The sequence below is a fragment of the Drosophila yakuba genome, chromosome 3R, assembly GCF_016746365.2.
Source record: "Drosophila yakuba strain Tai18E2 chromosome 3R, Prin_Dyak_Tai18E2_2.1, whole genome shotgun sequence".
NCBI classification, from domain to species: Eukaryota; Metazoa; Arthropoda; class Insecta; order Diptera; family Drosophilidae; genus Drosophila; species Drosophila yakuba.
This window is the reverse complement of record NC_052530.2, coordinates 25,102,391-25,117,599: the sequence shown is the minus strand read 5'-3', so window position 1 is coordinate 25,117,599 and position 15,209 is coordinate 25,102,391. Positions and strand designations below refer to the sequence as shown.

The window sequence follows — 15,209 nt, the reverse complement described above, 5'->3', positions numbered from 1 at the left end:
GAGCTTGTAGCACTCAATTGGAATTTTGACTGCATGAGGGAGTTTCTGGGTAGCGCATCATTTGTGCATCGGTGCATTTGACAGGCTCTCAACGGCATGAATCAATTAATTTCCATCGAATTCGTTGAGTGTTTATGGCTGTTTTATAATTCCAATTAAGACAATAGCGTGTTTTCGAATGCGTTCTCGGATGTAGTGAAAAATGGAAATGCATTTGGGATGATCTCTCGGCGGAATTCATTCAGTAGCGCACACACACACACACAGAAAGTGTATTTTATTTTATTTTACGATTTAACCATTTCCCAGCGGACCGTAAAGCTTTAAGTTTACTAGGGAAAAATTGCGCATACGCAACGTGTTACTTTGCATGCATAAACCAAGAGCAGCCAGCAGCCAGCAGCAGCTTTTCGTGCCCCATTTGGCTGGAAATTCTCTGCGTCGGAGTCTCCTTGCCACAAGGCCAGTGCCCCAAGACAACGTTGCATTAATTATGCAGTGGTTGGAGGCTTTTGCGGCTCTTCAAGGCGAGATTCGCTCTCTGGGTTTAAGATATCCACGTAATACAGCCAGCGGATATATTTAATTGATTTTTTTTTCAGCGAACGTTGGCTGCTGGCCAATAGTTTAATGAACTTTCGGCAAAATAAAGCCACGGCAAAAGGAAAGGAAAGTGTTGCAAGAACAATACTAGAAAATCAACAAAGCGTTTGTCTAAATAAACTTAGACTCACAGGCTGCCCATTAAGTGTGCCGTGTCATTGTAAACAGTAGCCAAAAACAATGAAAGAAGAAAAAAATTGTATTTGGCAATCTGTCAATACTTGAAGCGATTTTCTTTTTTGTTTCAACCAAATGGTTCTATTCAATTGATATTTAAAGCGTAAGCGAATGGAATTCGGATCGGGCCATTGGGGTTGACACATAACACATAACACGTAGCACATAGCACATAGATAACACATTACACATACGCACTGTATGCGCAGTGTGGTTTTGTTCTGCGGTTGCGGCTTTGTCTTCTTGTTGAATGGTAAATGGTAAATGGTGAAATGGCGGATGTAGGATGGCGTGGTTGGGGTTTGATTGAAACGTTTGCCAAACGCACATAAAAGTCAATTACGCAAAACATAAGTTAGTTAATTAACTGAAATCAGAGCGAGCTCAGCATAATTGTATGTATATCTGCACTATATGTCCTGCGCTCTCGATCCTTAGCCCTTTTTTGTGTGCGTATTTGAGCTGCTACTACTACTTCCATGGGGCTGCTAATGAAAAGTTTATTTAGAACGGTGGCAAGTTGGAACTAAACCAAATTACAGGCAATTGCCAAGATAAATATTTGAGTTTCACTATTCAGAGCGGCGGCAGCAGATGCTACACTGCGCCACAGTTTGCCATATGCCCTTCCACTCCATATAGAAGAAAGGGGGGAATCGCTTCGAAGCTTCTACTGCCTCTTAAATATTTCATTCAGACTCCGGCCGGACTCTGCTTTTTTCAATTCCTCCTCAGGCCCTCGAACGGCCGACCTTACTTGCTGCTTTTTATGCCACGACTGCCTTTGCCGCGTTGGGCCAAATTGTTTACATTTAAATTGTACATTATGGCAAACACAGACACACACACTTGCTTGCCACAAAATGTAGCAAGTTGAGAGCGAAAGTGGTTGCCATTGCGGACGGAGGTTCGTCCCTCCCTCCCATTTTTTGACCCAGCAGCTGTCGGGTCACGCCCCCCTTTGCCACGCCCCTTTGTAGTGTAGTCAAAGTCGTCAGTGACCCTAATGTACTTTCTCACACTTTTTAGCATGCATTACGGGCTGCCTAACATGGTTGCCTCCATTCAGCGTGTGTGTGTGTGTAAATAACTTTTAAAGTGCTTTACTCGCAGACTCACATACACTCACACACACTGACTCTCACTTCGCTAGAAATGTGAGTATGAATATTTACTTATAATTAGAAATGCCAGAATGTTTTGTTTTTCCTGCTTCAGCCTTTGACTTTGCCCCTGCGTATTTTTCTTTTCCTGTGCGTCTCTGTGTGCGTTTTTCTGTGTGCATGTGTGTGTGTGTGCACTTCCGGTTGCCGCCATCTTTGAGAGGGCAAATAAACCCCAAAAAGTGCTTAACCTGACTCTTGTGTACATGACTCTTGTGTTCCGTGCTCTTTGTTTGCATTACTTCGTTTTGGCCAAAACACTGGTAATGTACAAATTAAGAAGTTCCCATACACTGGGGACAAGCACAAAAAAAAAATAATAAATGTACCAGAATTATTTAAAGGCAAAATGTTTGGGCGAGTGTCGCGAATTCGTGGCGCCAAAGAAGTCGAGCAACAAATGTTCGCGCCAGGCGATTCAATTAGGCGAAATATTTCTTGGCGGCCCTCTGCTGATACGAAATGTTCCCCGACATTCTTTTGCAGGCTTATTAATAACAAGTGTGTGCACTGATAAAAATAACGTTTTAAAGGTGAATAACCAAGCCATTAATACACTTGTACATAAATATTGTAATATACATATAAAAAAATGATTAATTTCTTGTAATTTTTTAATCATTTCTTTTTTTAATGTTGAAGCACATTATGGCACAGCTAAGTTCAAGAGGCTAGGACTATTTATGTGCTTATTGTGTAGTTCGAAATTGCCATTCTTGTGGTAGAAAGTGCTTACTTTCAGCTGCATCCGTTGCTACTTCTTCAGTATGTCCCAGCATTTTCTCACAGTTCAGCTGGGGCTTTTTCACAAATCCGGCAAGTCGTTGTCGATGGCGTTGTGGGTCAACCAGCCAGCCAGCCAGCCAGCCAGCGAAGGCGGCCACTCTGCCGGCCTGGCAGTGAAAGTTTTCAAATTAAATTTTGCGACGCCATTTTCAATTAGAAAACTTCTCGGCCAAAGTCTCTTGCAGAAGCGCGATTCACTCGCCGCTTTTTCAAAACACCCACTAACGCCACCCACTTTTCCCCATTCGTCTGCTTGTGCCACATCATCGGTTCAACTTGGCTTTAGCGTTTTTCCCCAGATTTTTCAGAGAGCCAACGAACAGGAACGAGTAGCAGAAGGACCTTCTTGGCTTGGTTGCGTTGCCTTTGCTTTCAATTAAAATGCGTTCGCTGTCATTTTGGACGCCGTATTGCACTGGCTACGTGATTTAATAATAAAATACGAAAAATATTCCAGTCAGCGCTTTGTTGTCCTTGTTGTCGGCCATTACGTGGCTGCTTTTTTTTTTGTTTGTTCTCCTCGTTCTGGCCGTTTTCTTCGTCGTCCTGACTCCTGGTTATGCCATTTTCTTTTTCCTCGCAACTGTTGCTCGGGTTTTCTGGGCGCTTTGGGGTCTTAACTCGAGCAACTGAAGGAGCATTTAAACAACAGATTAAAGTCGAAGAGCGAATGTGGTCGCAGTGCAGCAGTCACTTGCTTTTGTCCACACTAAAATCCTATTAAACTCCAGTGGGCAAAATGTGCATGGATGTGCATTATTAATCGGCAAAATTAGTTGCGGCTTTGGTTAACGTAGCTGTAAGCTGATTTCCTTGATTTATGGTCCTCTCTGGCCGGGCAGTTTGTGTTTAATTATTTATTTGCTTAAACAGTTTTTTAATTGCAATTGATTGAATGCCACTTGCGGCATATTAAAATTTCAGAGCACCGCAATTACACAGAATCGCAATAGCAAACGCGGTGAATGGCCATTTTATGCCACGTTAATTGGATGCTGAAACTGACCTCCAGTTGGTTCGACAGGTCGCTCTAATGGCGCGTAAATTACTTGATTCCAATTACACCGCCGACGACGACCACCACCCAAAAACAAAATCCGCTGGGTGTGAAGAATGTGGGCTACGCCCCTCATACGAATTGCAGCAGCCGCAGCAGCAGCTGGTACACATGTCCATGAATTATACAAATTTATGCGCTTTTAATTTTGGACCAAATGTAAAAATAACAAGCCACGCCGCAGGACGAAAGTCAAATACACTTTCCGCTGTCACCAGCAGCAGAATGGCAAACTGAAGTCTACCCCGACTAGTCAGCATAATTTCCATCGCTCACTCGAGCTGTGAAACGTGTTGGTTATGATGGCAAAAAACAAAAAAAAAAGAGGTGTCCTGGGACCACAGCACAAGCTCAACCGCAAGAACCAGTCGAAAGAGCTGTGAGTGAGTAGGGAAACACGAAACTGAAAATGAAACTGGTAACTGGTAACTGGTAACTGGAAAACAGCGAAAATGAGCAAATAAATTAAAATGCCAGCAATGGCACACAAAGCAGCCGCACGGCATTTAAAAAGTAAAATATGGCAACGACTTGCTGCAGGATATTTTTCGCCGACACAGCAACAACAGCAAGGGGCATTGCTGCTGCTGCTGCTGCTGATGCTGATGCTGATGCTATTGCTGCTACTGCTGCTGTTCCTGCTGCTCCTCCTGCAGCAACATGCAACACATGCTGCGCAACACGAGCCGCTGCTGTAGTTCCAGCTGGAGAGGAGGTTTCGGTTGAGGAGCCGAGGCGCAGCTACAGGACACGACAGGACACCGCTCGCTTGGCTGCAAACAGGAGCAGCAACAAAAGCAGCAGCAGTAGCAGCAGCAGTAACCTCAAAACTGGGCCAAATATGCTGTGTGCTGGGTGCGTTGTGGGTCTGACAGGGGCATGGCACATTATTTACACGCGTGTTTATTATTTTCAATTAAAATGCACAGGGCAAATTTCGTAGGTAAACATGCGACAGCGACCGCCTGCCTTTTGTGACTCATGTCACAGGCAGCAGCAGCAACAGCAGCAGCAACAGCAACAGGAGCAGCACAAAAACGAAAGTAACACACAGCTACCGAATACAAATAGTTCGACCAAGCCTAGGGGCAATTTATTTATAGTCCCTTCTTTTTCAAGTTGTCGTAAAATTGCGTAAAAATCATTTTTGAATTTGTGCCAGTTTTTCGAAACAGCACAACGCACAAGAGAACTCGGCCCTCTGGCAACTGAGCACTATGCGGTCAGGGACGTAGTACAAAACCAGATAAAAGGGGTTTATCTCAATTAATATTTTAGGCACCACAAAGAGAAGTTTAAGCTGTTGTCTTGATGTTGTATTAATGGGCAGTCGAAAATAAATATTTATTTACTATTTCTAAATTGGAGAAGTAATTGAAAGTTTCTTAGAAACCCCCTAGACCACGCCTCTGCGGTAGGTATAACCGATTTAGAACTAAGGCCCATACACACATTTACACCATACTATACTATACTATACTATACTATACACTTCAATGGCTTCGTTGCCGCTTCGAAAATTTCCCCCTGACACGAGCTGGCCCAAAATATTTTTATGTGTTTTTAATGCAATTTAATTTCGTTGCCCACGCACCAAAAAATATAAAAAACATATATATATATTTATATATACATCTGGGGAAACCCGGGTGCCCAGGGACATATTTGGATTTGGACAGAAACTGAAAAATGCGTAAATGTTTGCCGTAGAGAGCTCAGTAATTCCGATTTAAATAAATCAAGTTTTCTCAAAAAAAAAAATAAGAGCAAATGAGACACTGTGCTTTTTCCAGGGTTTTTTCCAAAATGAAAAACAAGACTGCGCGAAATGGCGGATGATTGGGCGCCACTTTTGGGGCCAACGCACGGCAGAAATTCGAGCAATGCCTCCAGTCAGCAGTTTGCTACCGGAGTGAAAATCAATTTAATTATAGCTGACAATTAAATTTGTGCCGAATTAACAGCGACACTTGAGTGTATTTTTTTTATCCCACTGGCCCTGGCAGAAGCAGTCAACAGGCGACAGTCGACAGTCGGCAGTTGGCAGTTGGCAGTCTCCTGGCTCCATTTTCCACTCTCCCCAGTTGGACAAATGTCGCGCTGATTTCTTGTCAAACAATTTTTTAATCAGTGTCGCTTCACTAGAGCTGTCCTCGCCCTCCTTTTTCCCGCCTTTTCCGCTTTTCCCCCACGTTGGCTTGGGGCTTTTCATTTCGCTGGCTGTTCTCATCTCCTGCAGATGCTGGCGCCGCGCATCCTGCATCCTCATCCGCCCAAAATGCCCCCACCACAAGTGCGCCTGGCCAGTAAGGCAGTTGTTGGTCCTCCGCGCATTTACATTGCTCCTGCTTTATTTTTGGCTGCCAGCTGGCCTCGATAATTGCCTGCACATTTTCGGGAACGTTAATTCTGACACTGGCGTGCCGAACAGCTGACTCATTGGAGCCAAAGCGCAGCGTCTGCTGCTTAATTTGACAAATTCGCATGACGCCGACTCGGGGATGGCTAATTAGGCGCCTTGGCTTTGTTTTCGGCCTGTTCCCCAGCTTCTCAGCTACTCAGCTTCCCAGCTTCCCAGCTCGCAGCTTGGAGCATCCAGTTCAGAGAATTCAGAGCTCAAAAAAACAGCAGCTCGTAACTTTTAACGATGATCCAGAAACAAGACAAGACAAGTGCCGCCAGCAAGTTTGTTTGCCTTGCGTAAACAAATAATTAAAATAATGTGACGGGGCAAGTGCTGTGCTGCCTTGTATCTGTAGTATATGCAGATATCTTAGTATCTGTATTTGTATCTGTATCTGTATCTGTATCTGTATCTGCAGCTGCGTTTGCCATCAAGCGGATCTTTTGAACGCCCCCCACATGACAAGTGCAGATGCAGATGCCAAGTCATGGGAACTCGCCGCCGCGTTTACTTGCACTTTGGCCCAAATTTTGGCCTACACTCCCACCCACACTCCGAGAAAAAAGGAGTCTGTTTAGAACATTTTTGCTAAATATTTCTAGCATGTTTAAGTTTCATTTCAGAAAGCATATTATCCAATTGTAATCTCCCGGATTAAATTTCGTTTCTATTTTAAAGATAAAAGTTTGGCAAATGTCTTGAGTTTTTCCCCATTATGGCGCTTGTTTTCCCAAGTGCAGCAATGTGTTGTGCATATGCTGGAAAAGCTTTTAATTGTTCGCTTTTGTTTACCAATGAGGCAGCTGTCGCGACCTCCTTCGAAGCTCGAAGCTCGGCACTTGCTGCTGCTGATTGCTCTTTTTTGTTGTTGAGCTAATTGATTTATTTACTGTGTGCGCCTGTTTTGAAATAATTTCATGCTAATTTGCTTGTTAATCGTTCGCCTCCTCCAACCATCAACACCCAACACCACCCCCTCCATATGAGTGTGTGTGTGTGGTGTGTGTGTGCTTAGCGCCATTTTGCCTGTGACTCAAAGGCGGAGCTCCAATGAAGTGTGAAGTGTTGGCAGCCTTTTGCGTTTTGCCCCTCCGCCGAATGTTGTTGTTTTGTTTGCTTTGCTGCTGCTTTTGCCGCTACTGCTGTGCATTGATTGCTAATGAGCAGGGGCATTAGATGATTTAGTGCCACTCAACCCATGATCCCCACTATCCCCCTTGCCACACCCGTTTCCCGATTCCCGGCAGCGTTTTGTGAAAGCAAAACAAACACACATTAGAGAGCTCCACTTTCTCTGGCCCCTGCAACATTTTCCCCCATCGTTTCGCTTTTGCTGCGTGCATTTGACACTTGCGCCTTTCAATTTCTAGAGCCATAAACCAAATCGGCAACTAGTTCAATTCCAAGCTTAAGTGGCCATAGAACCCAGAACATAAACCCCTATCGTCCATATATATCACATATATAATGTGCAGACGAAAAAAAACTATCTACTTAAATTATCACCACATTAGCATTTCGATTTGTCCATTAAATTTTCCACTTCAAAAAGTAAATAACGAGTATGTCTTATCAGTTTGATCGAAAACGTAATAAATCTTTAATATCAAGTCGTCTATAAATCTTATTTCATTTTCGCATTAAACTTGCTAGTTTATTCTACGTGAGGCGGCAATGTGCAATACATTTCTATTTTTGCCGCTGAATCTTCTGAAGAAAAGTACAAAGAGCAGCCATATGCATAGAATTTCTAATTAAAGATGTGGTTCATTTAGCTGTTACTAGAAGGTGTTTATATACAGCGAAAGATGTTGCAGACAGAGCTCATAATCAGAAATTAAAAATAGAGTTATTTCTGCAGATAGATGACCAATTTCTCTGTAATATTTTCTCCATGTGAGCTGCCTGGTTTATGACCACGCCCAAGGAGCCAGTTGGGAAGGCTTTGCTATCAATGCTGGTGCTATTTTGTATCTGCTTCGGCAGACTGCCATAACTCAGACGTGGCGCACTCAATTTGCTTACTTGGCAACAGTGTGGCAAGATCAGGGGGCAGGACGTGGTCGTGGGGCATGCAGCAGGCGGCAGGGTTCAGTGGGCAGGGGGCAGGGAGCAGGGGGCACACCTCTGCGACAGACGCGACTCCCTGGCCTTTGGCTGCTCGCCCAACTATTGCTCGCCTTTTTGGCCATTTTGTGGCTATTTTATTTTGTATTTATTTGGCGCTTCTTTCGCCATTTTATGCTGTGACATTTCAGCGCTGGCTTCGCCGGCGACAAAATCCGTTTTATTTATATGCAAAATATGTAAATTTACGACCAGCACGACCCGCTTTACCCCCATTTTCCACCACTTTTCCTCTTTCCCCTTTTTCCACCGCAGTCACCAAAGGGAAAGGAAAGGAAACAAGTTGCGTACTTGTATTTTATGCACAGCATTGCATACTTATGGGCCACAACAAGATTGAATGTGTGCTGGTGAGTATCTGTGTGTGTGTGTTTTTTTTTTGTTGGGCGTGTGAGTGAGTGTGTGTGTTGGTGTTTAGATTTACATGTGTGATTTCGATAGAGTTTATTTCATGTGCCGAATCGCCTTGTCCTTGATGGAGGAGACTAAAGCCCGAAAAATTTACGTACGCATCTGCATATTTATGCATTTCAATGGTGTGGAATAAAATGAGTTGCCTTTCAGCCGTGTCTCTGACAATAATTTAGATAATTTTTGTTTTAATTAAACTGCACAGCTGACAAACTGTTCAGATTTATGGGTCGCTGGCCATAAATAAAACCACCAGCGACCGACCGCAACTGGCCAAACTGGGAATGAAAATGCCAAGCTTAAAATGCTTGCTGCATTGTAATGTAATTCGTTCTAATTTATTTACTCCGACCAATGCAATTTATGGCAGTTGTTGTTCTTGTACAGCTGTATTGCTGTATTTCTGTGCTATTTTCAATTTGCAACAATTTATGGCAGCGTTTTATGCAAATCCAGCGACTAATCACCGCGCCACACGACTTGCCGAAAGGCAAAACTGTCGGTAAATTAAAATTTAATAAAAATGCAAATTACCCAAATTGCAGCCAGCCGGCCACGCCCCGTTCGTCAATGGCACCGCCCATTTGACTAATTTTCAATTAACCTTTGGGCGGAAAAATGTCCAAGTCAAAAGGGGTTGAAATACTGGCCATCAGAAGTTTGCCAAGTGGAAAACATTTGCAAAATAGAAAGACAAATGAATGGGGAGTGGTCGCTGTTGCTGTTAAGTATTCACAAACGAGTTGATTACGTGTCTCACATAGATTTGCCCTTTTCACGATTTCACAATCGAAATGAAATTTCCACTGAAAATTAGCCAGGAAAAATCACCAAGCAGTGCAGCAGCAGTCAGTAGGGCAAGTTAAATGCGAGGGCGAACAAACGTTTGCTTGGCATGTTCAAGTGATAAATTCAATTTTCCACTTGAGCGCCACAACGAGCCCCATTCCGCAATGTGTGACTAATGGCGTTTACTGGTTGGGCTGGTGGCTGGTGGTCCGGTCATCGTCATTCTACTTTTGCTCGGCGGCGGCAATCAAACAGAAATCATAAAGGCGTGTTGTCCAAACATAAACATAGGGCTCGCCCGCCTCCTGACTTTGGAGCCCATCGAACAAAGGCCAGCCCATCCACATCCACATTCCCATCCCCACGAGAAACGCGTGCCGTGCGGCGATAAAAATTACAAATTCTCACACCACCTCCACTCACACAACTTCCACTCCCAGGACCTTCGGCTGAAGGTGTGCACCGGAGCATTGACTCGGTGGACTTGGAAGGAAGGATGCATTGTCGGCACAGGCTGAAGGGTGATGGGTGTCCTGGGTGTCCTGGCGATTGCGTGATTCACCAGACACAATACAATATTAATCGCTTGGGGATTAGGTGGAATTACACAGACAAGTGACTAGACTTGATTACAACGCCAGGTGGTTGTGAAATCGCACCCACTTCATATCAGTATCAGCTAAAGTTAGAATTAAAGAGTGCCTTGTAAATTGTAATAAGTAAGACTACTTTAGTCACTTTGATCAATTGATACAACTGTAATTAAAGCAACTGCCAGTTTTTGCACAACAAAGTGTCCTCTGAAATGTTATGAGTAAACGTTTAAAGTATGCTATTCGGTAACTGCCGCCTGAAGTGAATTGTCGAAAAAAGCTGAATTATTTAATTGTTATTATTATTTTTATGGCATATTTCCATTTGTGTGCAAGTGGCGCATTTAAAAGTAACTATGGCAGCTATATAGCTACCCAGTTTCCACCCAAAAACCACCCGCTGCGAATTGGGCAGACAAACTGTGGAGTGGAGTGGAGTGTAGTGGGGTGAAGTGGACAAATAAAGGCGCTCATAAAATTGAATTTTTTATGACTAACGAAACGAAAACCCATGCCCCCCGAAGGGTTAATTTCGAAGTGAACTGAAGTGGAGCGGAAAGCGGAAAGCTAAAAACTGAAAGCAGAAAGGACAAAGTGCAAAGGGCCAAAACGCTGTTGTCGATGGCAAACGTTAACTGATTTGCACCTTTTGACTTTCGGGCTGACTAACAAACAAGGTCGATGGTGTGATGTTGCTGGTTGCGCTGATTAACGGAAGCATTACTCACAGTGCCGGAAAATCGATGCTATTTGGGGAGTTGGGGATACCCAAGGATGGATGGGTGTGGGTAATGAAAGAGTTCGGCGGGCACTCAATCAAGTGCAAAATGCAAATGCGTTGAGCAGCTAAAAATATCAGCAGCAACAAAAAAGGGAAGTTGCGGCCCATAAAAGGGCGGCCAACAGCAGCTGCAAGTGCCAGATCTTACAATCCGACTTTATAGAGTCCCTCCAGCGTTTGTAACCCCTCGCTGGTGAAAACCCCAACCATTCATCCTTAGTGTTGCATTTATTGCGCTTGTTAAAGGCATCTAAAAAAGGGAAGCGCGAGCGAGAGAAACAAGTTAAAAAGTCATAAAATGATATTTATTTCATTTCGCTGCCGCTGCCGCGTAATGCGGCACTGCCAGCCATCAGCAGCCTCGCGGGTGGCATCATCGCAAGAGCCAAGCACGATGATGAGGAATCAGTACACTGCGAAAAATATGGCAAACTAACTCTGCACCACCTAAAGAAGTGGTTAATTTAAAGTATAAAGTATGGAAAAAGGATGATAATTCTGTGATCAATCACAACACAAAATGTTCAACAGAATTCATTAGAATGATCATTTCCATGGCTCCTCCCTTCTACAAAGTCAACTATCAAAGAAAGACACTTATTATTTTTCGTGTATCTAGAACACAAAGCTGAGCAGCTAGAGCGGCACCAGCTGACACCGAAGCTGGCCAAGAAGGAGTTCCGTAGATTTGCTTTTTATTTGAAATTTATATGCGAACTCGCCACCTCCCCTCTCTTGGCGGAAAAGTCGGTGGAAAACGCACAAAAAAGAATCTATGTGCTGGGAGGGTTGGGGTAACTGCCTTTTCACACAACTATTTGCCGCTTTTATGGAGTTGAAGCTTTGACTTCTTGGCTGCTCGTCGCTGAGCCGCTGAGCCACTGGAAATGGAAATGCGCCAGCGTTGTGGCTTTTTAATGTTTTCTTGTTAAAGTTTATTGAAAAACTTTGGCCAGTCACGTTTGAGTAGTCAGCGGGCGCAGTAACTTATACATACATATACTGAACACAAGCACATACTCAGCTGGACGTACAGGATATATATACTTATACTTATACATACTTATACTATATATTTGAATGGTGCGTGGTGAGGGGAAAACGATTTCAGCGATTCGTTTTCCACGACCAGAAATGAAACATCTGCAGGAGTGCACGCCCCGACGCCCATGAAAATGGGCCAAAAGTGATTTCTTCTGTTTAATAAAGAAAACGGAAACTTGTGCATATTACTTTATCTATTCTTCTTTTTGAGTGCGCTGTGGGGGCGTGGTCGTGTTTGCTCATAATTGAAATTTCGCGCTAAACAGGAAGTGGCTATTGCCAGCGCTTTTGTTGCGGCCAGTTGTTCAAGTTGTTCGAGTCGTGTTGAATCAACTTGGTCTAAAAAGCTTTTCCGAGCGGGAGGGTGAGTGGCACATGGCCGAGTTGCGGGGAAAATGCAGTTCATAAACAACAGCAGGAGATGCGAAAATGCAATAATATTTATGAGAAACACTCTGCGACCGGAGAATGGGTGCAGATCTGATGGCGAGATGGGCGGACGAGTGCAAAAAGAAAATTAAGACCGGAGAAAATGTGAAATGTGTGTGAAAAACATATAGAATGCATTGGGTGTGGGAATGGGAGTGGGAGTACAAGTTCCAGACCGGGAATTGTCATTGTCTTCGCCATCCAGAAACTACACATGTTCCTATCCTTGGACCACTCGCCTTTTGTGGGGCCAAACAATGGAGCCTCAAGTTTACCACTCAATGGTAACTTTTGCTCGATATTATGTCAACATATCGATCGGTTGGGCTGCACTTTTGTGACTCGGCCATTGAATGAATGCCGAGTTTTTCAGCTTTTTAATGAAACCCTTTATTTAACTACTTGACAAAGGAGTCTGTATCTAAAGTGCATTTCATTGAACTTTAAACATTATCTTTAATGCTGCGCTCAAGTTTAACTGCAGAGAAAGAAGTACACACTCACATGAGCTGCATAATCGATGGTTTTTTTTTTAAATTTTGTTGATAGCTGCAGAAAGGTGAGTAATATTGGATTCTTCTCCCGTCAGGCATTTCGAAGTTATGTGCAAGTCTGGTTCTATCTTTAGTTGTATTGCTATAGTATTTTACCTGGCTGGACATTCTTTTTCCCTGGCATTCCATCCATCGTGGTGCGCTTTTCCTTTCCGGCACTCTCTGCATTTCCCGCTGCATCAATTTATTTTCCACTCTCGTGTCGGTGCCGTCTGTCAAGCCAGTTGCTCCCCCCCTTTCCCAGTTGCCTCCCAGTTTTTCCAGCATTTTCAACCCACACCCCATCATCCATTTCCACCGCACACACGTACTGTGCAGTGTGACATGTGCTTCCTCTGTTGTATTTTTGAGCTCCCTCCTACCGTTTTGTATTCGTTTTTTTTTTTTCGTTCGTATTTGATTCCACTGTTATTTTCCACATGTGAAATTGAACTTTGCATCTTGCTGCGACGCGTCGCAGCTTCAGAGATACAAAATGCAACGAAATTTTCATTTGCCAGCGCCGATGTTGCACTTGACTTGTGGCGCTTCTGCCGCTTCTGCCGCCAGTGCGCCACCGACAAGCATCTCCACCTCTGCATCCACATCCATATGCGGATCCACATCCAATCCCCTGCCATTGGAGCACTTCACATGGTGGGGCATCCATTCTGACCGCCTGGCAGCGCTTATGACGCTGTTTTGACACTGCGAACGCGCGCGTGTTTATAAATAAAATATTTATGGAAATATATATTTGTGAAATTTTTCCACGCTTCTTCGCTGGATGAATGCCGCACATGTGCTGCACCCTTCATCTGCATCTGCATCTTCTTTTGCTGCCGCTGCTGCCGCTGCTGTTTTTCCCTTTGAAGTCCATAAAAATTAACAAAAAATCAATTTACAACACAAACGATGCGCTGATGAGGCGAGTGAAGAGTGAGTAATGCATGGGTAAATATATGGCGTGGAGTGGCCCTTGTGAATGTTTTCATGTTTTCATTGCAATCGAATGTGCGCTTAGTGACGCCGCCTGTGATCTAAGCTGCCACTGCCACGCCCACTGCCCTTGGGGTGGTTTTTTCTTGCAGTGCATGCATATGAACACTTTTTCTGCGAGCGTGTTGATTGCCCATCAAAGCAAAGCCAAGGCCAGCGAAAAAGCAGCAGGAGCACAGCAAGAGATTTGCATAGAGCACACACACAATAAGTCCCCTTAATGGCAAATACTTGTACACTTAGAAAAACAAAGCAATGCAATAGAAGAAATATCATGAATTAAAGTGGGAACTTGTATAGCTGCAACATACTAGCATACTCTATATACGAATCAGCAAACCTAAATGATTAAGTAATGTTTAATGGTATTGAAGATTTATGTGTACTCATAAAAAATATATAGTTCTCTCAGTATATATTTTAAGACTTAATTGGTTTGTGAGTTCTCAAGATCAATTTAAGCCTTACACAATCGGAATCTATTTTTTTCCCGTGCAGTTGTTGCTGTAGCGTCAGCAGGAACATAAAAATAGCGACGATTATGATGAAAATATTCATGCGACAAACGGAAGCCATATCTCCTGGCTGGTTGGGTCTGAAACTCTTTTCCCCCCAAAAAAAAAAGCACGCGATGTGCTGGGACTTGTTTATGTGCCAACGATACGCAGCACATTTGAATTCCACTTAAGGCGTCACCACGCATCCCATATGTGTGTGTTTTGGCCACAGTTCCAGAAACACGGCGAAACTTCTTTGGACAATTATTTTTACTGCTATCGAAAAAAAACGGAATATTTTTTATCAATAAATCAGAAAAAAAAATTGTTGTAAAAGATAGGATATTTTCAATCGGCGTAATCGCCATAACTTGGCCAAAAATGGCCGCACAGGTAAAATAAAGACTGTTTTGTGCTGCTAATAAAAATAGCTAACTATGTCAATCCCTATTTTTTCGGTTTTCGAAAAAAAAAAAATTGACAAATTTTTGCATTTTTGATAAGGGGTACCATCATCAAAATTTGCGAAAAATGGCCAAAAATTAGCATTTCAAAGTATGTACATGGATCGATAGGGAATTTTGTTACGAATTCAACGAAGTATGGCATTCCACTTTTGGACAACTATTTTTACTGGTATTTGAAAAAAAACGGATTATTTTTAATAAAAAAATCGAAGAAAAAAATTATGTAAAAACTCAGATATTTTCCATATCCGTTTTTGCCATAACTTGGCCAAAAATAGCTGCACAGCTAAAATAAAGACTGTTTTGTGCTGGTAATTAACATATCTAACTATGTCTATCCCAACTTTTT

The 15,209-nt window shown here is 43.2% G+C and overlaps 1 protein-coding gene and 1 long non-coding RNA gene across 15 annotated transcripts in view; both read right to left on the bottom strand.

Moving 5' to 3' along the window:
- Window positions 1–15,209, bottom strand: part of LOC6538267 (nephrin) — a 67,623-nt gene that overhangs the window by 29,450 nt on the left and 22,964 nt on the right. The window lies entirely within an intron of this gene.
- LOC120322049 lies at window positions 6,028–14,931 on the bottom strand. Its single transcript, XR_005561855.2, has 2 exons — window positions 9,489–14,931; window positions 6,028–9,224 (listed from the first exon to the last, which is right to left on the bottom strand). It is a non-coding gene; the product is annotated as an uncharacterized LOC120322049 (long non-coding RNA).